Source organism: Rhinolophus sinicus, linkage group LG09 (assembly GCF_036562045.2).
Source record: "Rhinolophus sinicus isolate RSC01 linkage group LG09, ASM3656204v1, whole genome shotgun sequence".
Taxonomy (NCBI): Eukaryota; Metazoa; Chordata; class Mammalia; order Chiroptera; family Rhinolophidae; genus Rhinolophus; species Rhinolophus sinicus.
Window position 1 is genome coordinate 4,593,638 of NC_133758.1, and position 25,702 is coordinate 4,619,339.

At 36.6% G+C, this 25,702-nt stretch overlaps 1 long non-coding RNA gene across 1 annotated transcript in view; it reads right to left on the reverse strand.

The window, feature by feature from the left end:
• LOC141573126 (uncharacterized) overlaps positions 1-25,702 on the reverse strand; it is a 541,235-nt gene that overhangs the window by 126,712 nt on the left and 388,821 nt on the right. Inside the window, exon 2 of the long non-coding RNA XR_012498701.1 lies at positions 1,253-1,339. This is a non-coding gene — a long non-coding RNA (uncharacterized LOC141573126). The remainder of the gene's footprint in view (positions 1-1,252; positions 1,340-25,702) is intronic.

Consider the following 25,702-nt stretch of genomic DNA (forward strand, 5'->3'; position numbering starts at 1 on the left):
ATAATTTTGGTTTAATATTGAAATTTAGTGTGTTCTCTGCCAGCTACTTTGCATAAGGAATCTCATAGAATCTTCACAAAAGTGGTTTGGAGTGAGCATTAGCATTCGTGCTTTATATGTTTCATGGAACAGAGATGATAACGAACCTGAGCAATGTAGTACACCATGAAGTGGGGTTTGAGTTCAGGCGTGTGTGACCTTCTTCACAAGGTCTGCTAACGATAATGGATCATACTGAGAAGAAGCGGATGTGATTACCTTATCACTTCCTGTTAGGAGATGTGTAAGAATGAAGGTAGGTAGACCCTTAACCACTCAAACAAAAGTTGGATTGACACTGCTTGTTGGGTTCATATAGAGGAATTTCAAGCATTTTTCAAGGGGACCATTTAGTTATCGCCTTAGTTCTCTTCCATCATTGAGATTTTAGATAAAAGTCCAGATACTAAGAAGTACTAAGGACAATTGAGAAAATACTCTCAAAACATTTATATTAGCAGTAGAAAAATAAGAAAATATATGCAAAATGGAGTATGTTAAAATCTTTCTAAAGAATACCATAGGAAGTTCACAAAGTAAAAGGAGTTAAAATTCTAAATATATTAGAATTAGAAGGAAGATATTTTTTCAAGTGTAGATAAGGATTTACTTAGAGACAGAATACCTACAAAAAGCCTGAATTTGGGGATCAAACAAACATGGTTTCAGGTTTAGCTCAACTCCTTACCATATTTCAACTCTGCCAAAGTTACTAATCAATGTTTCTTTCTTTAAAAGAAAAACAAACAAACAAACAAAAAAAAAACAAATAAAATAGGAGAAACCCAAGATAGCAGAGTAGATAAACACTATGCCTGCTTCCTTTCATGAACACATTGAAATTACAACTAAATTATAGAACAAACAACTTGGTAAACCATCTGAAGTCTAGCTCAATAGAAGTTTTATAACTAACGATTTAAAGAAGCCATGCCAAGACGGGTAGGAGAAGCAGAGACGAAAAACGAGCCCCAAATCTCCGTGCGGTGGTTGAGAATCAGGAGGAATACCTGGCCACAAAGTTGCCGCTCCCCCAACGAGTAACCCCAGCCCCACACTGGCCTCCCCAGCCCAGAGTACTGGAGCCAGGAAGAAGAGCCCCCACAACATCTGACTGTGAAAAACAGTGCGGATTCCAACCATCCAGGTGGGACAGAAGGCCATGGGAAACTCAAATGTCTGTACATAGACTCATTCACTTGCAGGCACTCACCTTGGGCTCCAGCGGTGGCACGGTGACTTGGGGGGCATTGGAAGCATACCAGGGAGAAGACTGAGGTGTGTGGCTTCACAGGAAGAGCTGGAAAACAGTAGGAATTTTCACTGTGAGGGGGCTTCCTCTAATGTAGCCAGCAGGCATCTGCCATCTTTAATGTTTCGAGCCCTCCCCCACCACAGCCAAATCTGAATCTGATTGGTCTGGTGAGCTTCCCTGATGACTCACTGGGACTCTGCCCCACCCAACACCCCCAGGGCTGGAGGAACTTTCTCACAAAATTCCAGCCCCACCCACATTGCACTCTTTCATGGAAAACTGTCTGAGTCTGTAGGCTCCAAGCAGGTGGCAACTGGCCTCAGTGTGCTCTGAGATGTTTGCTGAGTAGCTCTAGGCTCAGCACTGGCACCAAACCAGAATCTAGTTTATCCTGGTGAACACAAATCTTCCCACTCTAGTGACTCTTGTGACCCTGCCTCACCCATCTTGTGTACCACAGTAGGCTTTATCAGTGGCTGAACCTTAAGAAGTGGGCAGTTGGCAGCAGGCCTCAGGGGTCCTAATGTTTTCTGGAACTACCCAAGGCTTGGTACTGGTGGCAGACATCCTCAGTTCCCAGTGTGGCCTCTCCCACTTGCCTCCAAGTTTAGTGCAGATAGCAAAAAAAAAACAAAAAACAGAGATTGCTTTGTAGCTTCTACCAGGTAGTCACTGGCCAGTCACAGGCAGTGGGTGACCTGAGCCTGCATCAAAGCCCCTCTCAAGACACCCCAGAACCAACATACAGGGAGGTTGGCTTCAGACCAAAGCAGAGCCCCACTGAATTAACCCCACTAGCAGCACACACAGAGGGTGGTCTCAACAGGCACTCAGTGGGTTGAGCCTCCTGCAAAGCAGCCTGTAAGCTATGGACGTGACCAAACCCCACTTCCAATCAGCCTGAGGGTCAAATCCACCCAATGATATGCCAACAACAATTAAGTCTCAATTATAACAGGAAGGCACACATAACACATACAAGGGACACTCCTGGAGCAGGTGACAAGAGAGATTGTGCCAGGGCCCTACATGTTACCTAGTATATAAAGTCACTGGGAGACATAGCAGATCTACCTAATATATAGAAACAAACACAGAGAAACAGCCAAAATAAGGAAACAAAGAAATACATCCAAATTGAAAAAAAAAACAAACAGGAGAAAACTCCAGAAAAAATAACTAAATGAAAAGGAGGCAAGCAAACTACCAGATATAGCGTTCAAAACAATGGTTATAAGGATGTTCAAGGAACTTAATGAAAACTTCAAACCAGAGATTGCAAGCATAAAAAAAGGACATAGAAGCAACTAAACAAACAAACAAACAAACAAAAACAGAAGTGAAAACTACAAAATTAAAGTGAAGAATGCACTAGAAGGAATCACCAGCAGACTAGATGAAGCAGAGAATTGATTCAGCAATTTGGAAGACAAAATATTAATAGCAGAAAACACCCAATCAGAGCAGAAAAGAAAAAAAAACCCAAAAACTGAGGATAGTTTAAGGACCTCTGGGACAATCTCAAGTATAACAACATTTATATCATAGGGGTACCAGGAGAAGAGAGAAAGCAAGGGATTGAGAACCTGTTTGAAGAAATAATGGCTGAAAAATCTCTTAACCTAGCAAAGGAAATAAGTATACTAGTCCCAAAGAGTCCCAAACAAAATGAACCCAGAGGCCCACACCAAGACACATTGTAATTAAAATGGCAAAAGTGAAAGAGAAAGAGAGAATCCTAAAAGCAACAAGAGAAGGGCAACTAGTAACTTCAAAAGGGGCTCCCATAAGACTGTTAGCTGATTTCTCAGCAGAAACTTTGCAGACCAGAAGGGACTGGCACAAAATATTCAACGTGATGAAAAGTAAGCTTCTACATCCAAGGGTACTCTACCCAGGAAGACTATCATTTAGAACTAAAGGACAGATAAAGAGCTTCAGACCACAAAAACCTAAAGGAGTTCATCACCACCAAACCAGTATTACATGGAATCTTAGATGGACTTCTTTAAGATAGGGAAAAAATATGAAAAATAAAATGGCAATAACTACCTATCTATGAACAATTACTTTCGATGTAAATGGACTAAAGGCTCCAATCAAAGACATAGAAGGGATGAATGGATAAGAAAACAAAACCCTTACAGATGCTGCCTACAAGAAACTCACTTCAGGTTGAAAGACAAACACAGATGGAAAGTAAAAGGATGGGAAAAGTCATTTCATGAAAATGGAAATGAAAATAAACAAAAAAAGCTGGAGTAGAAATACTTATACCAGACAAAATAGACACTAAAACAAAGGCTATAAAACAAGAGATAAAGAAGAACCCAGTAATCCCACTTTTGGGTATTTATCTGAAGAAACCCAAAATGCTAGGTGAGGCGATATGTGAGGTGATATGTGAATCCATATGTTCATTGCAGCATTGTTTACAATGGCCAAGATGTAGCCTGGGTGTCCATCTGTGGAAGAATGGATAAAGAGGAGGTGGTACAATTATACAGTGGTATATTGTCAGCCATGTAAAGGATTGGGTTTTTGCCATCTGCAGTGTCATGGATGAACCTGGAGGGCATTGTCCTGAGTGGGGTATGTCAGACAGTGAAAGACAGATACAATGTGCTTTCACTTATATGTGGAATCTAAAGAGCAAAATAAACAAACAAACAAATCAGAAACAAACTCACAGATACAGAAAACATTTTGACGTTTGCCAGATGGGAAGGAGGTTTGGGGATGTGGGTGAAAAGGGGGAAGGCATTAAGAAGTACAAATTAGTTGTTATGAAGTAGTTGTGGGGATGTAGGGTGTAGTAGAGGAATATAATCAATAATATTGTAGTAACTATGTATGGAGTCAGATGGATACTAGATTTGTTATCTAGTGATAGATGGGAAGGGGGTCAGGGGCAGGGTGAAAAAGGTGAAGGAGTTAAGAAGTACAAATTGGTAGTTACAAAATAGTCATGGGGATGTAAAGTAAAGCATGGGGAATACAGCCAATAATACAGTGATAACTATGTATAGTGCCAGGTGGGTACTAGACTGGTCAGGGGGATCACTTCTTAAACTATATAAATGTTTAACCACTATGTTATATATCTGAAATTAATGTAAAATAATATTGAATGTCAACTGTAATTGAAAAATTTAAAAAGGAGGCAAAAGTGAAGGGAAATAAGAGGTTGAAATTTCTAGATATAAAACAAATAAGTCATGGGGATGTAACGTACAGCATGGGGAATATAGTCAATAATATTGTGATAGCATGAGTTGGTGTCAGATGGTTGCTGGACTTATGGTGATCACTTCTTTATTTATATAAATGTTGAATACATGTGGTGTAACCCCAAAGTAATATAACTGTATGTTAGCTATATTTTTAATAAAAATCTTTAAAATTTTTAGTCATATGATTTTATAGTGGTTCTGCAAATTACAAGTGGAATGTGAAAAAGGTAGTGTCTATGTATTAGGGATATTAAAGTATTCAAAATTTCAAAAAAATAAACAAATAAAGGTATAAGAATAAAATTACCTGAATGACTACCACTCCAGATATATTCCATGTGGTAGATTATATTATTGTTCCTAATTATTTACTTCCTTGTCATGTACCTTTGTAGACCTTCCCACTTAAGTTAGAGGTTGGACATGTGATTTTCACTGACAGATCTAATAGTAAGAGACACAACATGAACAAAAGAGTATATTTAAATATGTCTGTGATATTTTGCTTGCCCTCTTGTACTTCTAGCTGCTGTGAGGAGAAGATGCTCTGAAGACATGGAGAGCCACTGGCCCTCATAAAAAAGCACAGGTATAACAGATCTGACCCCAACTCACAGTGGTAGACATGTCCAGCCAAACTCATACAAAATCAACCAAACTCCAGCCAACTGTAGATTTGTGTGTTAAAAAAAAAAAAAAAAAGTTGATATACACCACTATGATTTTGAGGCTGTTACACACCATGAGCTGACTAATACAGCTATTCTTGACATTTTGTTGACTATCTTTTCCCATATCTTGCTAAGTGTATGCCCATCCAATACATAAACACAAAGATATACAAAGTTATAATTTACAGTCTTATTGTAAACTTTTTCATTATTTATATTTATAAACATATTGCAGGGATAGGAAACTAAATCATTTTTTCTTTATTTTTTTGTTCTTGATGTTAGATCATTTAATATATTGGTTGAGGTATTATTCATTCCCATGAGTGCTAATTTGTGATTTTAGTACCGCTTTCACAAAATAGAAGAATTTGAAATAAAAGATATTACAACACAATTTATTTATACTTCTACTTCAAGAATGCAATCTATATGTTATGTGAGAGGGCAAATATGTGGTACTAATGTAAAGAAAAATCAGCAGAAAACGTATCTCAGAGAATGTCTCTACAAACAAGAGAATTAAGCGAAGTAAGTGAATGCACTATTGGCTCATTATACTAACTTGTCACTTCACTCTTAGTGTGTCATCTTTTTCCTTTTCCAAACTGGATAATGGGATGATTTAAGTAACTTTCAGACTTCGTCTAATGGATAGATTGTCTTCTCTACAGTTACTATTTTCCAGTAACCCGTTATTGATTTCTATCTGTCATTGAAATAAAAACATGCCAGCAGGAGTGCACCACCCTAGATAGTCTTACATTTAAAAGTTTTGTTTGAATATTTTTAAAATCTTATCAAAATCACAGAAAGTCTTGACATAAGTGTTTGGGTTCCGTGGTCCATAAAATAATTCCTTCCTTTCCATATTGAGTTTACAACAAATTGAGAGACTGACACATAAATCAGATGGATGAAAAAAAAATAAGCTTTAACAAAATAAATGAAGAAACAAAACAAACACAGACTCATACAGAGAACAAACTAATGGTTACTAGATGGGAGAGGATTTGGGGGACTGGGTGAAAAAGGTGAGGGGATTAAGAAGTTCAGATTCATAGTCACCACATAATCATGGGGATGTAAAGTACAATATGGAGAATATAGTCAATAATATTGCAACAAGTATATATGGTGTTGGATGGGTACTGGACTTATCGAGGCGATCACTTCATAAACTATACAACTGTCTAACCATTATGCTGTACACTTGAAACTAATATAAAACAATATTGAATGTCAATTATAATTTTAAAAAAACTCATGGAGATATAAAGTACAACATTGGGAATATAGTCAGCAATATTGTGATACGATGTACAATGTCAGATGGGTAACAGACTTATTGGGGTGATTACTTTGTGAGGCATATAAATGTCTAATCACTGTGTTGCTCTGTACACCTGAAACTAATGAAAACAATCAGCTTTAATTGTCAAGCCTCAATACTAAAAATACAAAATAAGTAAAAAAATAATAAATATTTTACCTGTGAAAAAGGAAAAAGTGAAAGTAGAAAAATGGTAACATCCAATAATAATCAAAGAATGACTGAATAGAACATAGTGGATATATAAATTGGTCCAAGTATTTTGGAATATGAACTATTGGTAATCTACCCCCAGAACATCTCAAAAACTCAGAACTTAGCTTATTTTTAGCTAATAAATCTACGTCCCCCAAAGGGAATAATAATAATAATGCATGTATAAAAAATTGCAAAAAATACTTTTATTATGAAGAAGTATACTGTTTCAGTAACTTAGTTCTCAAATTACACAACCATCAATAAAGTTAAATTTTGTTTCTTCCAAAAATGAGATTCATTTAATTAAAAATGGTATAGTCGGAGATTTTACATGTAATATTAAAAGTAGAGATAACTTTTGGAGAGATGTATTTTTGACATATGTGCTTCCTAGTATTATTCATTCTAATAAATCCTCATCAGGATATGCTGGGGGAGGGGATCACTCCAAATACATAATACATAGATTCCAATAGTCGCATCATTCTCAATGACTAAGAAAGGCCTAGTAATGAAAGTAGTTAAAATATATCAGCAATGACATAGTATACACAAAAGTATCACTATTGCCTAATTTGCATATTCAACCTAAAATGTTGCGAAGGTAATTGCGTTGGGTGGGTACTAAGTTTCTGTCATCATTTGTTGTCACTTGCTCCTCTTTGTTTCCTGTTGGCTTACTATCCGGTGAGGCTATTGGAAATTTCAAGGAAAAGAAGCATGCTCTGAGTGATAGTGTGTCATTGTACTGACACCTGGGGATGAAATTAGAAACGTAACACTGACTCCACAGCTGCGTGTCCGGGTCTCACGAAGCTAAAGGTTTATATGAACACACCAGTAGTTAAAATTGCCCAGCTGAACTGAACTTTCTGTAATTGTAATCATTTTACTTCTGAAGCCCACATTTGTTGTGTCTTCATGGTGGAATCTGCCATACTCACTTTATTCCTGTGACAAAACTGACTGCCTTTCCCATCCTCTCTCTATGTCACACATTCTTCTTAAGTTCATTTATCTTCATGGAACATAGCTTTTGCCTGTCCTACAACACACATACTCTCTTTCCCTATACCTTACATTCAACCTTCTCTGCAGAGTGAGTTGGGCTCGGTGACAGTCACCTGTCTGTTTGGCAGAGCACTGGTACTCTGGTTAAACCCAGTGTCGTCACAAAGCATGATGACTTATGTACCAGAAACCACCAGTCAGTGACTTGCTATGTTAGTGTTAACACATCAGTTCAAAGATGAAGAGAGACGGATGAGGAGCCTCTCCGTGGTTAATGACACCATTCATATAGATGAGAACGCTAAAGGACCAGATAAATTAATGAACCAAACTCTTGTTCAATATTCTATTTTGAAGGCTACAATTTTATGAATAATTGTTGTGTGATTATTCCAACTGGAAAAAAAATGTATTTCACATTTCACAGACATATTTCCTAAGTTAGAGTCCAATCAAATATTCGATGAGAAAATTGAAAAATAGACCAAAGGATCAAATTCCTCAGTTCTGAAATAGATCCTTGGTTAAACAATAGATGAAGAGGAAAAAAAAAAAAAAAAAAACAGTGAGAGAGAGAGACATTCTTTTAGGAGACTTATTGTCAAAGTATCGTAATTGATGTAGCAAGGGATTCAGAGTAAAATAGATGTGAACACTGGGACTTAAAGAAGTACTAGCACAGCTCTCATCTCATCACGGAAAGCAGTTATACAGCCTGAGTGGCGTGACGAATAATGTCATCTGCATCATTTCTTTTTTAAAATTAATTATAAAGATAAAATGCATCACTCAGAAACAGTAATGACCAGCACCAGTGGAAGCGGAGAAAAACAACTGGCAGCCTGTGCTTACGAAACCTGCTTGGGCATGGTGGCCCTCAGCCATCCGAGATGCTGGTCCCCATGTCCCTGCATCCTTGTGTGGGCGCCCCTCCCCTGAATATTGTGTGGAAATAGACCAAGACCAACCATATGAGAAAAGAAAAGGGCTTCTCTTATGAGCTTCTTACAGGAAGGGAGTCAGCCGCCAAGGCTTGCATTTTGGCAGAAATCCAAAGGCAGGCAGAGGAACCGAAAGCTTTAAGTGTAAATGGAAGGCTTCAGAAAGCCAATGGCCTGGGGAGGCTGGAGCCTGGGGCAGCCTATGTCATAATTGGTTAGGGGGGCCTGTTTGCCTTTCTCTGGTTGGTCCTAAATTGGAGGTGAGGACAAACATTAGAGAAGCTGTCAGTTACTAGTCAGGTCCTGGTCATTTGGGGACGATTGTTACAGAAGTGACTAAAGAGCTAGGGATAGTAATCCAGCTTCTCACATGTCTGACACAGCAAGCTGGCTTCCTGGGTTGTGTATTTCACATAAAGGGATGGTTTCCTGGGCAAGTTGCTAGAGGTTTGTGGGGTCTCTCTTACTGGGCTGCACCTACTGACTGTTTTCTTACCCACAGAATAAGGAAAAATTGATGGAATGTTACACCAAAATGTGACTTGCATCTTGCTAGCACATTCTCTTTCCGCCTTTGAGGACCCAAGCTGCCATGTTGGAAAGGCCCGCATGACAAAGAGCTGAGGGTAGCTTCCAGCCTACAGCCAGTGAGGAAACATGGACCTCAGTTAATAGACGTTCATGAGCAGAATGCTGTAAAACCCACATAAGCAATCTTGGGATCAGCTCGGTGAGTCTAAGAGAAGAAAGTATGCAGATCATTGCAGATCATACCAGAATGAGCATTTCTAGTTATCCTAGCCAGGGATTGCAGAGTAAATCAGTAAAGAATTCTTAGTTTTGACTTTTCCCCCATAAATTTACCAAAATAAGTGAGTGAACTAATAGCTTCTTATAAAGAATCCTGATTCATGCAACTGTTTCATTTGTCTTTGTTAATAATAAGCTGCCAGTCTGGTGTCAAGCCCAGATGGCATGCATTTTAATTAACTATTAATAGTTTTTTGGGCTCAATTATCTGTAGGCTCCAACAAAAGCAAGTGTCTAGGCCTTCGAAGCACAGGCCATGATGTAGAAACATGGCTTAATCCAGCTGTTGTGAAAGGCTGCGGCCCCATGTAACCCTTTCCTTCCTGTTCCAAGAAACTTGACAGATACCCAAAATGTTACAGAAGAGAAGGAACAAAATGGGAGAATACTAAATACGGTGGATTTTACACCTCAGCTCTTGATCCACCACAGAATTTGCCTGAGTTTTATCAGACATTTCTAGATTATTTTCATCTATCAGGTAGAATACATTTTAAAAGAGAACTATAGCAGACAATCTAACAAAAATGCAAATGAAATTCCACTTTGAGGTGATTAAAGGATGTAATGAAGTTTCCTTTGGTTAGAGTTGGTTAGGGAAGTAGGTTGATTAAAGGATTTAAAGAGCCACCCTTGATCTAGCAGTGTGAGGGGACATTTTTCAGATGGTAATTCCAGGTGACAGCGGAATTGGCCATTTGTGTTCATTTTTTCATGAGTTATGCCATGACCCTGAGAGGGGAACTTGGTAAAAGGAAGAAGTAATCAGAAATCAGGATCTAAGAGCAAGTGTCGGTTAAAGAAGAAAACTGATCTCCAAGAGGTGAGCCGTGTGATGGCTGTGGATTGGGCCTGGAGGGGTTTCCCAGGCTGTGTGTACTTCAGGGAGGTGAGACCCAGGCTGAGCCCAGCATTACCCCTGATTTTAGGAGATGAAGCTGGGAATCCAGGGACCCAGGGGAGTGGAGTTCACAGGGCAGAGCAGGGGGGAGCTTTCTAGATTGGCAGCGTCTCCTTAGGGCCCTCAGCTGAGTACTGCTCAGCACACATGGGGAAGAAATTACCTGCACTGGGCAAAGCATCACCCAAAGGACCCCAATCTTACATAACGCTAGGAAGAGCACACCCAAAACCCCAAACAGAGATCGTCATAATTCAGAAGTCTCAATTCAGGAACATCAGCTGCAATCCTGATTAATCAAATAATATTAATCAGATATGGCTCAATAAAGATTAATTAATTTGAGAGAGCAAATATTGTTTTCGTACAGCATTTTCTTTGTGAAATATCTTGAAAATTCTACTTCCTTGTTAATGTGTTGGAGTTTATGGTTTGTTTTATTCCCCAAATGCTCAAGCATGGTGTATAATTTAGGTGCTGAGAGCATTCTTGGGTATACCTAATGGATTTGAAGACTCTTTCATGGATTTGTTGAAGTTGATGATGGACCTAACATTGCAGGGACATAAAGAACTTCCTGAAAAAGTGTCCACAGTTACATTTGGTACATTAAGCATCCTGTACAGGCAGTGAACCAAAACGTTTTCTTTCTTCCAGCCAGGCTTTGTTCGGCACCATACTTTGTAAATGTTTTCCTTTATGTTTAAGGTCAGAGAGTTCACCGTCATTGTTACTTTTATTTTGTAACATTCAACTTTTATTTTTTTGTCTCTTTCTCTTCTTCTTTTTGCTGCATTTGCCAGATTTTCTATTGAAAACTTTGAATAGTGCTGTAGAGCTTCAGCAGGAAAAATGGCTGGGATCTCCTCACTTGTCAGAGAAATCCCAGGGTGCCTCTGCTATAATACCAACGTATTGATTGATTTCTTTATTCCTGGAAGTCTGTGACACTATTGCACCATTTAAGCTCCAAAATGAAAGTCTTTGCCTTGAAGGTGCACTGCGTTACAGGTACATTTCGGTAGTATCCATGACTGAATACCACTTTGCAATTTGAAAGATCACTCAACAAATATTACCCCAAAGGGAACGATTGAACAACAGCTTATTTGGAACATATTTCATATAATATGGATATATATTAATCAGCTAATACACTAACTAATCAATTCACTTCTTTTTCTTCCTCCTCCTTTTTCTTTCTATATATTTTTGTGCTTTTGGATTAACTAATGCCCATAAGACAAATGGAAACAACATTATTATCCATTTCACTGTGGCTGTTATCTTCAAAAGTACTTTTCCCTAAGTAGATTTTTAAAAAATAGGTCTAACAAATGCTTGTCATTTATTATAATTTTACTTCTACAAGATTTTGTTCTATTCATTGTTTCAAAATCAAAGAATCAATCAAGCTCTTATAGTTCAAAAATAAGCTGAAAGAAATTTATTTAACCATATATTAAGCTGGTGTATAATGCACAGAGAAAGTGATCAATTCAAGTTAATATAGTACAATATAGTATGTTTGTTACAATTCCCTACCAGATACTGAGTATAAAAAAAAAGAATTTTTAAACTTTAACATTCATTCAATAGATTTATTGTTACTTTGAAATTATTATTATATACAATATAAAACAAATAAGTTATTATATTACTTCTAACAGCACCAAGATTTTCTATATATAAAAAAGAGAGACTGGTATGAAATCAAGGAAGTTAAAACAAACAAAAAAATTGTAACCTTAAAATAGAAATTTCAGATTGAAAATGGTGTTGGGAAAACTGGACAGATACATGCAAAAAAAAAAAAAGAAAGAAAGAAACTAGACCACTTTCTTATACCATATACAAGAATAAACTCAAAACGGATTAAAGACTTAAATGTAAGACCCGAAATCATAAAACTACTAGAAGAAAACATAGGCAGTAACTCTCTGACATTGCTCTTAGTAATATTTTTTTGATATATCTCCTTGGGCAAGGCAAACAAAAGAAAAATAGACAAATGGGACTACATCAAACTATAAAGGTTTTGCACAGCAAAGAAAACCACCAACAAATGAAAAGATAGTCTGCTGAATGGGAGAAGATATTCGCCAATGACACATCTGATAAGGGGTTAATATCCAAAACTTATAAAGAGCTCATACAACTCAACACCAAATAAATAAACAATGCAATTAAAAATGGGCAGAAAACCTGAATAGACATTTCTCCAAAGAGGACATACAGATGGCCAACAGACATGTGAAAAGATGCTCAACATCACTAATTATCAGAGAAATGCAAATTAAAACCACACTGGGATATCACCTTACACCTGTCAGAATGGCCGTTGTCAATAAATCAACAAACAAGTGTTGGTGGGGCTGTGGAGAAAAGGGAACCCTCATGCACTGTTGGTGGGATTGCAGACTGGTGCAGCCACTATGGAAAACAGTATGGATGTTCCTCAAAAAATTATAAATAGAAACTATCTTATGACCCAGCAATTCAACTTCTGGGTATTTATCTAAAGAAATCCAAAGCACTAATTTGAAAGGATATGTGTACCTCTATGTTCACTGCAGCAATTTTTACAATAGCCAAGATATTACATGCCTATCGATACACGATTAGATAAACAAGATGTAGTACGAGGTCTGATAATTAAGTTTGCAAACTTGTTGCAACAGTGTTACTAACCTTTTTTGATATCAGAGAGATTATTTATTATGAATTTGTACCAAGTGGACAAACAGTTAACCAAGTTCACTATTGGGAAGTGCTGAAAAGGCTGCGTGAAAAAGTTAGGCGACCTGAACTTTTCACCAACAATTCACGGCTCTTGCATCACAACAATGCACCCGCTTACACGGCATTGTCTGTGAGGGAGTTTTTAGCCAGTAAACAAGTAACTGTATTGGAACACCCTCCCTACTCACCTGATCTGGCCCCCAATGATTTCTGTCTTTACCCAAAGATAAAAGAAATATTGAAAGGAAGACTTTTTGATGACATTCAGACATCAAGGGTAATATGATAACAGCTCTGCTGATCATTCCAGAAAAAGAGTTCCAAAATTGCTTTGAAGGGTGGACTAGGCACTGGTATCAGTGCATAGCTTCCCAAGGGGAGTACTTTGAAGGTGACCATAGTGATATTCAGCAATGAGGTATGCAGCACTTTTTCTAGGATGAGTTCGTAAACTTAATTGTCTGACCTCATATGAAAACCTTGAAAAAGACCTTCAATTGTTTACAAACTTTCAGGAACCTTCTCAGCTGAACAAAAAAACTCAGTGGTCTTTCTTGAAATGTCAGAAATTAAATATGAAGTCTAAATACCTCCAGGTATACACTAAGTAATGTGTAATGGGGACACAGATTTCCAAAGAGGAAAACAGTACATTCTTTTTCTGCCCATTCATACATCATCTAGAGGTACAAGTAACATTATCTCACTGTGATGCTTTCTAAAATATCTGAGCAGAGAGTAACGGCATTTCTCTTGCTACCCATTGACATCTCGAGTGCAATGTCAGGGCTAAAGGCCAGAAACACTGCACAGGTGTTCTGGCATATACTCCAACTCAGATGTCTGCCAGAGAGAAGGGAACTACCAGATAACGTTGATTTGTCATGCTCACAGGTTCAGGTAAGCTGTGAAAACATCTTGCTGTCTTAGCCAGTCAGAACTGGAGTGTCTTTTTCATTTCAATTCACTGTCCTCGGCATAAACATTAGATTAAAATCTGCCATAACTCCTTTTTGGCTGTACAATTCTTGAAGGAGCAATCGAAACCCACTGACCCATCATGAAAGAATAAAGCTGACACTGGAACATCAAATGCTTTCTCTTTTTTTGTCAGTTTCTTTAATCCTCAAAACCCCAGAAAGCTGGAGACTGTTTTCCTTCTTTTAATTGTTTCTAGCCCTTAAACTTAAAACTTTGGTCTGAAATCCTATTCACAGAATATATTAATCACAATATAAATAAATAAGAATGTCCTATTTGATGTTTTTACTGCTAAAATGAAACAAAATCATGCTCTATATATTTTATAGATAGCTACCTATAACATACTTGTGTGACTTTATGTTAAATGCATTTAATTGTTTTGAGGCATATACAATTTGAAATGTCACATGACTTTACTTCTTTGTCACACTATTGTATGTCTTGATGAAAGAAGAAATTTAAAAACAGAGATTACTAATAGTCTACTGGTTGCTGAGTTATAAGCAAGCTTTAAGAGTGGGAGATAGTAAACTTAAACGTGTAAAATTTTAAGTGACTTTCAAAACAAATCTAGATGAGAGAGTATTTAAGGTCTTTAATTTCCATCTAACCATGCCTCTGGGAATTATAAACCTTTGATGGTAAAAGACTGTTCTTACCTACATTGCCTACATGGCACTTCGTACAGAACTATGCGTGTCAAGGTACTTAACAAATGTTTTTGAAAACGCTGGCATGCTCTCACATACAACTTCCATTTGTTGACAGAGATGAAAATATGTTCATCAAATATTTTGAGATTTTGTAATGTACACGTGCAGAAAGCTCATTTAATCTTCATAAAGTCACATAGCAAAATTAGATATTACTGTTCTGCTTTATAGGACATTGCATATGAGCCTGGAGCATCCTTAATTTCAATCGAAATTAAATATAATTTCAATTTCATAATTAAACATATCACTCCATTAGGGGATGTAAAAGAGGAGCGACTTGTAATTCTTCATGAATCATACATGTGTAAATATGCATGTGTTTACAAACTACGATAACTGAAAAATAAATACAAATAATAGCAGGATGCATATAGAGATTTTGTAATGATGATTGTCTTCCATTATTAATTTTATAACTAAAATTGTAACTGAAGTTTCAACCTTCTTTTATCCACATTATTCTAGAAGGAGATGCTGAAGACTATACTATAGCCATTAATACATTTGAGAAAACCATCCTCACATTGTATTCAGAAAGCTTAGTTCAAAAACTGATTTTTCCCTTTTAAAGCATTCATTTAATCGAGTTTTATGTCCATTTACTATAGAATAATGTTCTTCCCAACAGAGTTCAACAGAGGAGTGTTAATTTTTTATTCATTATACCAAAAAATTTGTTCAAAGAACACATCTGCTAAAGCCTAAAGTGACTGAGTGCAATGAATGGTGATTTTGTTTAGCTTTCTAGTGACAGTTATTATAAAAGGTTTAGGTTATTCTTTTTGGGATCACTGGTAAAGATTATGATATGGCAGGTAAAACACTAGATAATATATTTTCAGAGTTGGCTTTATAATTAAACCCCCAGGAAGAAAAAATAAGCTATACATACATATAATTTTCATTATGCAAGGGAAACATCTCAAATTTTATGCAAGTTCATGTGTGATATTATGATTTCTTTTGGGAAAGTAAATCCACCATTCACAGTTCATATTGTTTTACTTTATTAGTACTATTTCCAATCATTTTATTACCTTAATTTTATGTTGCTTTATTGTGAAAGATATTTATTTGATCTACTCAGCAGGAATAGCAAAATTCCATTTTACTTCTAACAAGTCAATGGAGACCTGAAAAGTTACATAGCAGTCAAGTAAAAGAGACATATTTGTGAGTGGATTATGGGAAAGTATTGTCATCCTCAGAGAAAATGTGGTTATTTACTGTTTGTGATACTTTAAAAAATTGGTGATAGTCCATTGTTTATGATTCTTATGGCTTGCATGACAGAAAACACTGTATATCTTTGTCCAAATATGTACACAACTAACCACCCCCCTCCAAAATTTTTTGTTCTGTGTTTGGCCTTAGAAATTATGAGTCTGTTATTAGCTGTGAATTTTTGCATAATATGCTTAAGGATAGACATATAAAATCTAGATCTTTCTGTCTAGTATCTAATTGAAGTTTTATGATAAAGTTTTGAAAAAAGCATGTTTTATAATAAACACAAAAACCTATCCCAAAGTCAAATGTACATACTGGATTATCAATTATTATATATTCCCTTTATAACAGTTAATAGGAAGTATTCATTATTTGTTGCCAAAACACCCAAATTGTGAAAAGAATACAGGGAGATTAGGTCCTGGAGATTTTCTGGGCTGTCCTCAGTGGAGTGGTTTGGCCTCATCATTTTTTAACATGAACACACGGTCTTTTTGCTCATATCTGCTCTCTCAGTTTGGGGGAATTCCATCTTGTTTCTATGGGCTGAACTTTTGTCTTAATAACATATCATCTTGGGTCATGGTGATGGAATTTCATTCTAGTTTTTATTTTTTTTAAGTCTAATGCAGGCTTTGATTAGTTGTAGATGGAGCATTCCATTTGTTCACTGCTAAACATATTAGTTTCAGCTGAACTATTACATTGTTGCTTGTTTTCAAATCTGTTATATCCTGATTGTGAAAAGTATGTGGACATTGAGAGCATCATTAAATTATTTGTCCCTTTTTTTTGTACTTTTTATAAACATAGCAGTTTTCAAATGAAGAGTGTTAGATCAGAGAAACGGAGAGAAGAAAGGGAGGGATGGAGGAAAGGTGAGAGAAAGGAAAAAAGGAAGAAAAAGGAGGGATGGAAGGAGAGAGAGAGGGAAAGAGGAAAAGAATAAAAGGAGTGAAGGAGATAATCTGCTATGATTTTCTGTTCAAGAGAAAGGAAAGCTGGAGACACAGAAAGCACATACATCGTTTCATGCTCCTGAAACTGCCTTTTGTGATTTATAAAACCTAGAAAAATATGATCGTCTTAAAAGATACTTTGTGAGTATGAGATGTCAGAAGCCCTCACGGGTGATCTGTGTATTGGCACCGTAAAGTGAACGATTAAGACATTCTTCCATTGAAATAAGTAACAGTTACTACATAGACATCTAATTTAGATGAGACCATGCTTTAGAACTTGCCACGCCAAATGAAGAGAGAGAGCGAGAAAGGAGAACTTAATTAAACTCTCACCTTCTTATTCCTGTAGGAATACTGGTATGACTCAGTCAAAAATGTCAGTCTCACAAGTCACCATTTTTTCCTGGGCTCTCAAAAAGAGATAATTGCTACAACATTTACATATATCTATATATCTATATATCTGTGTATACACATACATATACATATATACATATTCATATATACATAAAATATATATCTTCCTGTCTGCAAATAATAGCTATTTATTCATTGAACAACAATTTATTGAGTTCTACCTTTCCAGACACAGAGTACATCACAGCTAATAAAATGAACAAAAATTTCTATTCTCTTTGAATTTATGTTGCACTAGAAAGATATGCAACAAACAAATAATTTTTAAACTAAATTGGATGTCGTTAAGTGCTATGAGGAAAACATAACACAGAGGGTGATGGTAATTTCAAATGCACGTTGAGATTTTAATTGATAATCAGGAAGACTGCATTGAATAGGTAATATTTGAGCAGTGTGACTCGTGTGAGTCATGAAGTCACGGAGAGAGCTGACAAGAGATGAATCAGGCAGATGCAGTAAAAGCACAGCCTTGAATGGGAAAGTATCTATTTCAGGCATAACCCATCTGCGTGGAGTGGCTAGAGCAGAGTAAGTGGCTGCAAGAGCAGGAGTGAGAGAGAGATGTACGGGTCTGGGGCACATCAGGTAGGAACTCAGAGAGTATTGCAAGGATCTGTGGTTTTGCTCTGAGTGATAGTGGCAGGATTTGCAGGCATGATTTGATCTGGATATGGTTTGTGAGAGAATGACAGGAATCTATTAATACAAGTATGACCTCACGATTTGTAGCTTGATCGCTAGGCAGAGGGGTCATGAGTAATGGAAGTAGGATGACAATGGTGGCCTCCTGAACATTCAAGGGAAGAGCTTGAATGGGATACATAAGTTGAGTTCAAGCTCAACTGGATGTAATTGGCAAGGTCAATTTTTAAAAAATAGGCAATATCCATGGAAACATTTACAAAACATTGAATTTTAGCAGCTACATCATAGTGTTTTCTCATTTCCGTCTCATGTTATGCTGCTTCTGAAAACAGTAATTTTAAAATCTTATTTGCTGCTGGAAGGCAACTTTAGCCATTAGTGAATATTTCCTCTCATGTAATACATGCCTTATGAGCAGTGGAAATGTAAAATGACACTTTCCATGTTTAGACTCTCTCCTTTATCCACTCACAAAGTCCATTTGGACTAATAAGACACTGAGGTAGACACAATAGCTATTTTAATATGGTGCCTATGTCAAATCTCCATAACTGTACCTGTGATTCTTTCCACCCCTATGTAAAATGCAAATGTCTTTTAATGAGGGGTTTCAATAATTCTCACAAAGTTCCAGAGAATTCATAGGTATTATTTTTAACATTAGAAAATCCACTTCCTTTATAGACTAATCATAAAATACTGTTTCTTTTTTTCAAGATTATAATTGCGAGTAGTTTTTGAGTTCTGAGTGCTCACCATAATTCTCTCATAACCTTATCTTATTGACTCTTTGATAATCCCATAAGGTTATATACTACTTTACCAGTCAGAAAGCTGGGGCTTAGAAAGCTTCCCTTGCTAATAGGCCAAAAATCAGTAATTGTTGAAGACAAACTTTAAACCAAGAAAGTAAGAATTCACAGCATGTTCACTAAGTTTGGTGGGCTACAATCTACTCGGCAAAATAAATCAGTTTATGACTTACATGAGGGGGAGTTGTCCTAATGACAAAGATCACAGAAGAAGAGCAACAAAACAGCATCTTTATTCACAACTAGTCTGGAAGTTAGCAGAGGGTTTATGTGTTAGAGGCACTCAAATTGGTCAGAAATAAAATATTGGAACAAACAAATAGGACTGTGATGTATGAAAAGAAGAAAATGTTCCATTACCAGTTTTTGCAAGTGGATGACCTCAGAATAAGCAAGTCTAGAGTGTACTTTCTGTATATTTGAATTTCACAAGAGAAAGGGAAATTTTAAGCAAATCTGGGACAGTATAGTCCACGGTTTCTGGTTTCAGGTTCAGAAAAAAAAGGGCTCTTTTGACTTTTGATACAACTCTTAATGCAGAAATTGAAAAAAAATAAGTTAACCCTTTACCTGTATTATTCAGAGTTTGTTGCTATTTATTGCCTAGCAGAACAGTAAATACATTTGAGTCCAATTGTATCAATTTGCAGTTGTTCAAATCTTGTGCAATAGCTGTGCATGTTACATGCCATTGCATCTGCTCTGACCCCTGGCGACCCCACTAGTGAGTGACGTCCACAGCATCCTGTCCTCATGGCCCCACTCAGCTTCTGCAGACTCAGCCTGTGGCTTCTTTCATGGTGTCCATCTATCTCATATCTGGTCTTCCTCTTTTCCTGCTGCCTTTTTCCCAGCATTATTCTTTTCCAAAGAACCCTGCCTTCTCATGATGTGCCTGAAGTAGGACAACTTCAGTTTTGTCATTTTTGTCTCCTAAGATGTTTCAGGCTTAATTTTCTGTGGTACCCACTTGTTTGCCTGGCAGTTCAGGGTCTCCGTAGAGCTCTCCTCCAGCCCCATATTTCAAATAAACAATGTTTTTTCCCGATGAGACTTCTTCACCATCCAATGTTCATATCTGTACATAGTACAGTTGACCCTTGAACATTGATGGTTTGAGGTGCTGAGCTCTCCACAGTCAAAAATCCAGGTGTCACTTTTGACTCTACATTCAGCACTTCACATCTATGGATTCAACCAACCATGGATTGACCCATGGTTGGGAATTCACAGTTGGGAAACCTGGGCTGGGAATGCAAAAACACTGTTTTTGGTCTGTGGTTGGTTGAATCTAGAGATGCAAAACCTGTGGATACGAAGGGCTGACTGTACTTATTGAAAAAAAAAAAAAAAAAATCCACGTATAAGTGGACCTGTGCAGGTCAAACAGTTCAAGGGTCAACTGTAATTAGGAAGACAATCGGTGTGGATGATCTTAGCCTTGGTCTCTGATGATACATCTTTGCTGTTGGTGACCTTTCCTAATTCTTCCATTGCAGTCCTTCCAAGCGAGTCTTAGCCTTCTCATGATTTCTTCGCTGCCGTCTCCATTTGAATTGATGAGTGAACCAAGGTCAGCACAATCTTTAACACTTTAAATATCTTCATCGTCTACGTGAAAGTTGTGTATTTCCTCTGTGGTCATGATTTCATCCTCTTTATGTTCAAATGCAGTCCTGCCTCGGCCCTCTCTTCTTTCACTTTCATCACAAGTTATTTCTAATCATTGCTACTTCCTGCCAGTAAGAACGTGTCATCTGCATATCTTGCAATGTTACTGATATTTCTTTCACTAAGTTCTACACCTCCTTCTTCTGAGTGCAGCCCAGTTTTTCTGTATATGTTCTGCATACAGATTAAACAAATAGGGAGATCAAATGCACTCTTGTCTGACATCTTTGCCTATCACAAACTATTCTGTCCTGATAATGTCCTGTCCACAATATAGGATGCACATCAGGAACTGCCCATTTCTTTCAAAGCAACCTATAGCTTTTTATGACCCATGCACCCAAATGCTTTATTCTAGTCCATAAAACACAGACACCTTTCTGAGATTCTTTGGAGCACTCTAGTATTCAGCCAATGCTCCGAATTGATCTCGAGTGCCTCTTCCTTTTGTGAATCCAGCTTGAACAACCAGTATTTCTTACTCCATATAAAGCTTAAACCTTAGTTGCATCACCTTAGGCATGTGATAGCTTTGGAAAATATATTTGAGGCTTTGTAAAAAAATCTTGCCTCAGATTTTAAAATATCATTTTGGTTCAGTGATATCCAGACCTGGAGTAACTTAATAGCACTGTCAAATTAACCTCTTAATTATAAAAGCAATATCTCAATATCCCTAAGACAGAATTTGAGAGAATATTGAGCAAAGGCAAAATACTATTTATTTCATCTAGTTATCCATTTCAATTACCAATTTCAATATCCTTCTGTGTGTCAGTTTAATTTACTCCATCTCAAGAAAAATGGTTGAAATTTTACATAGAAAATTTACTCTTTTTAGTAAATGATGTTTTAATCTGTTTTTTACTAGTAAGAGCATATTTTATTCCACTCTTACCATAAACATGCATTGATTACCTACTGTTGAAAATGTGTGGTACACTATGATTAATTAGAAACATAAGTGTGAATGCAAATTAATAAATACAGATTTTGTTTATGTTGGCTAACAATACATCCTGTTTTATTTATTACACAGCATAGACCCATAAACTGCACTTAGTGTATATAAACTTTTGAGTGTAAAAAAAGATCGCCGATATGATAAGAAAAGACAAGTGAATGTAAGAGGCACAGTCAAAATTTGCACCCATAATTCAAGAGTAAAACCACGTAACTTAACTGGATACGGTTGCACTGATGCCACACATTCAGACAATGAGCATGGATTCAACACTGTCTCATACCACTCTGAGTTTTATGGGTTACCGACAAATTGAAATCATCATATACACATTTTGCCAATGTAATGAGGAAGTATTTTCAGAAGAAGGGAAAAATCTCCTCTTAAAGGTAGTCCTTTTCTGTAGCTTCTTGTGGTTTCTGTGTGGCTAATATTTTTAAAGCAACCCAGAGTGACATTCCTCTTCTCATTTTTTGGAAGACAAGAGTAAAATTTAAGAGAGCTAGGGCATAAACTGGGCAGTTTAGGGAAAGCCTGGTTTAGGCTTTCTGGAAAAGTGGGTTTGTTTTTGTATGCCTTCTCTCCAGGTTAGGCAGATAAGATACAGCTACCCCCCAGAGCCAAGAACAGACTCCTCTCCCACTGTGTTTCATCAAAAGTGCAAGATAATTAGGATACAGGACAGATGCATGGCACTAAAATACTATGACAAATCTCACACCAAGTCAATTTGTTCTGTATGTAAGACACACAAAAAGAAACAAAAAACATGTATTAAGATGTTATAAAATATCAAGAATCTAAATTATTTTAATTGGGTCATCTTTATCCTGCTCAACTCTACCACAGAATGTCATGTTTTTGAAGGCATAGTCTCCTGTATAATATAAAAAGCATGATACAAATTGCTCCATTTCTTTTTATACTTGGTACTGAACAGTTTATATGCATGCTATATTCCCTGATATTTTATGTGGGCAATCTCTGTCCACTGCCTTTATAATTGAAGCACGACTTGAATTGGTATTGACATTTTGTGACCATAGTTTTTCTTGGAACTCGGTGCATTTTATACCATTCTATCTGGCACTGAGGTTTAAGATAGATAATTTTGAGGCCACTTTCTACAGTGCTCCCTCAATTCATGATTTGTATTTAAAAATCTACTGAGGTTTATCACTTAATGTAGTTAATTGTTTCAGATGTTGGGGCCCAGGGCAGGTCAGCACCAAAACATCCCACAATGGCATATTGATAACTTTGGAGTAAAGTTATGTGACAAGCACCCAGTGCAAGAAGGGTATGCTGCCCCTCTCTTTTCTCCTTACATGCTCCCCATGGATAGGTGCCCTCCTTGCTGCAGGGGGCCTGAGAGAGACACCCTGATCACTAGGGTTAAGGAGCCAGAAATGAGAAGTCTGTATAAACAAACCTTGTTACTTTTTACTGGTTGACTATCAAAACCCTCTTTCTGTTTAGATTCCTCACTAATGAGCACCTGGACCTAAATCAGATACTATATATGTATATGGACACAAATATCTGCATCCTAATGCATGAAAAGTAAATAATACACTTGCATAAGGAACAAAATTAGTCTAGTCAGAGATTTTAATTTGAAGTGAAAATTATTCTTGCATGGGCTAACTGAGAACATGTCCCTCCTGTTTTGGCAATTAGTAAAGTCTACAGGACATTAACATTTTAATCCCTTGACTACTCTAAATAAAGAAATTTATATTTCCTCTCTATCTATACACTCTGAGTTATACCACGTCAGTTTGAATGGACGTGTAAGATGTAGTTCACCAGATCATGTGCTCAGGTCATACCCACACACATATCACAGGATCAAAGTTAATTTATGTCCGAATGTGTTCAGCTGTAGAAATCAGTGGCTCACACTGAAAGAATGCTTGTGGCAGAGTTGTCTTCATGTGAAGGCTAATGACCTGACAGCCCTAAGTTGGAAACTTCAATATTCTCAATCCTTCTATTTACCTGATTGTATGTGACATGCAGGTGGTACCCATCAACCAAAGAGGATACAGATAAACTATTTCAATTTCAAAATTATATACATTGAACTGAGGGACGCTAGAATGAGCCCTGTTTAGCTTAATATAGAAACAAATAGAGAATTAATTATTTGAATACATGGGTTGGTATACATCTATATTTTCTAGTGCTGTCCACTTACAGGGCTTAGAGGCAATAATTCACCATTTGCAATAAGAACACCCAGCATTCAGATCTTGGTATGCTTCTAACCATTCTCCAATAAAAGAAACCAAGCTGCTTTAGAGAAATGACAAATTCTCTAAATTGGAAAATACAAGATGAGCCTGTCAGCCCGTAACATTTTGTAGACATACACACACACATACACAACCAACAAAGACATTACAAAAAAAGAAAACTAACTACAATACTACAAAACAAATATACGTCATCTGTAAGACAAATGTAAGCATTCTAAATGGAATTGTAGTGAATATAATCTAACAATACATAAAAAGAATAATACATCATCACCATGCAGGATTTATTCTGTTTGTGAATTAAGTGATGTAATTCACTATATTTAAAAAGCAAAATAAAAAGTCATATAATCATCTCAGTAGATTTAGAAAAACATTTGAGATCATTTGACACTCATTTCTGATTAAAAATTCTCAGCAAATTAGTAATAGAGGGGAACTTCTAACCTGATAAAGGTCATCTAGAAATAAAATCCTACAGCAAACATTATATTTAATGGTTAAAGATTAAATAATTTTCTTTAACAGAATAAGGGGAGCAACATGTGGCTTACTCTCATCGCTTTTATTCAACGTAGAGAACTGAAAACAAGTACTAGGTAGCTGTGACCACAGTCTAAATAAGGTTATATCTATATAATGCCTAAAAGTCACAAATACAAAATGATGGAAAATGTCTATGTTTTTGAAGTAGGATGGAGAAAGAGCAAGGTGAATTATGATGAAAAATTGATAATCTTACATAGGTAGAAATATTTATCTCCAAATTCATAAGACTGAATGCTGTATTTCATATCTATTTAAATTTTTTTTCAATATTTTCATGTCGAACTCATCAAATATCAATGGGTTTATCATTGTGGTCTGTTTTGCATACAATTTTAAGAATGACTAAAATTAAGTGGTTATTATTAAATTTATTATTGGGGATAAATGATATCATTAATTAAACAATTAAAAAATACTGAGCAGCAAAATTATTAATACAAGTTTTCTCTGGCTAGTGAAATTTGAGTATATTTTTGTTTGTTTATTGGTTTTTAAAAAGTTTTCTACAATTCGCTTATATAGTCTCTATAACCCAAAATAAAATAATGTAAAAGAGACTACATATAAATTATACTCATACAAGATATGGATCTACAGAGATACGCACATATCCCCATACATCCACACTATGTTTCAGTGTCAGGCACAGTAAGGGAAACAAAATTATCCCCATGCTTATGCAGCTTAGAATTCAGTAGAGTTTAGGAAATGGGTAAATCCTAGTTTATTGTTGAATTGAACGGTTAACAAGAGTCACAGATAAAGTACTATTTGGGTTCAACTGAATCCCATAGGAAATGGAATATTTTGTAGAAAAGGATTTGAAAAGGCTTTGTGGGGGTGATAGTACTTGATGAGAATCTTAGAGATTCTATAAAATTTGGATTTGCCAAAATGGGATTAAGAGCTCTCTATGCAGCTGAACGATCATGGAGTAGAGTACAACTGTGAGAAACATGAACTGCATTAGAGGAGCAACAAGTAGCTGAGTAATTTTCCCATAGGGAAGCAGTGTATCATAATGTATTATACATATATATATATATATGGCCATTTTGTGAACAGCCTTCATTGTCAGAAGGGGAAAATTGTACTTACTTTGGTAGGTGATGGAGAGAGTTCAAATGCATTAGAACCAGCAAAAAAGAATACGTTATTTGAGTACCTATTATGTGTCAGTATATTTATTTGGTTTCCCCAGCAGATAGAGCCTGAGACAAGGGCTCAGTGGGAGGTAGTTTATTTGAGAGGAGATCCCAGCAGAAGAGAGCATGGGGATGGGAGAAGGAGACAGGAAAGGGAGAAAAGCAATACCAGGGTGCATTATCCAGCTTGCTATTGTGTGTTCTGACAC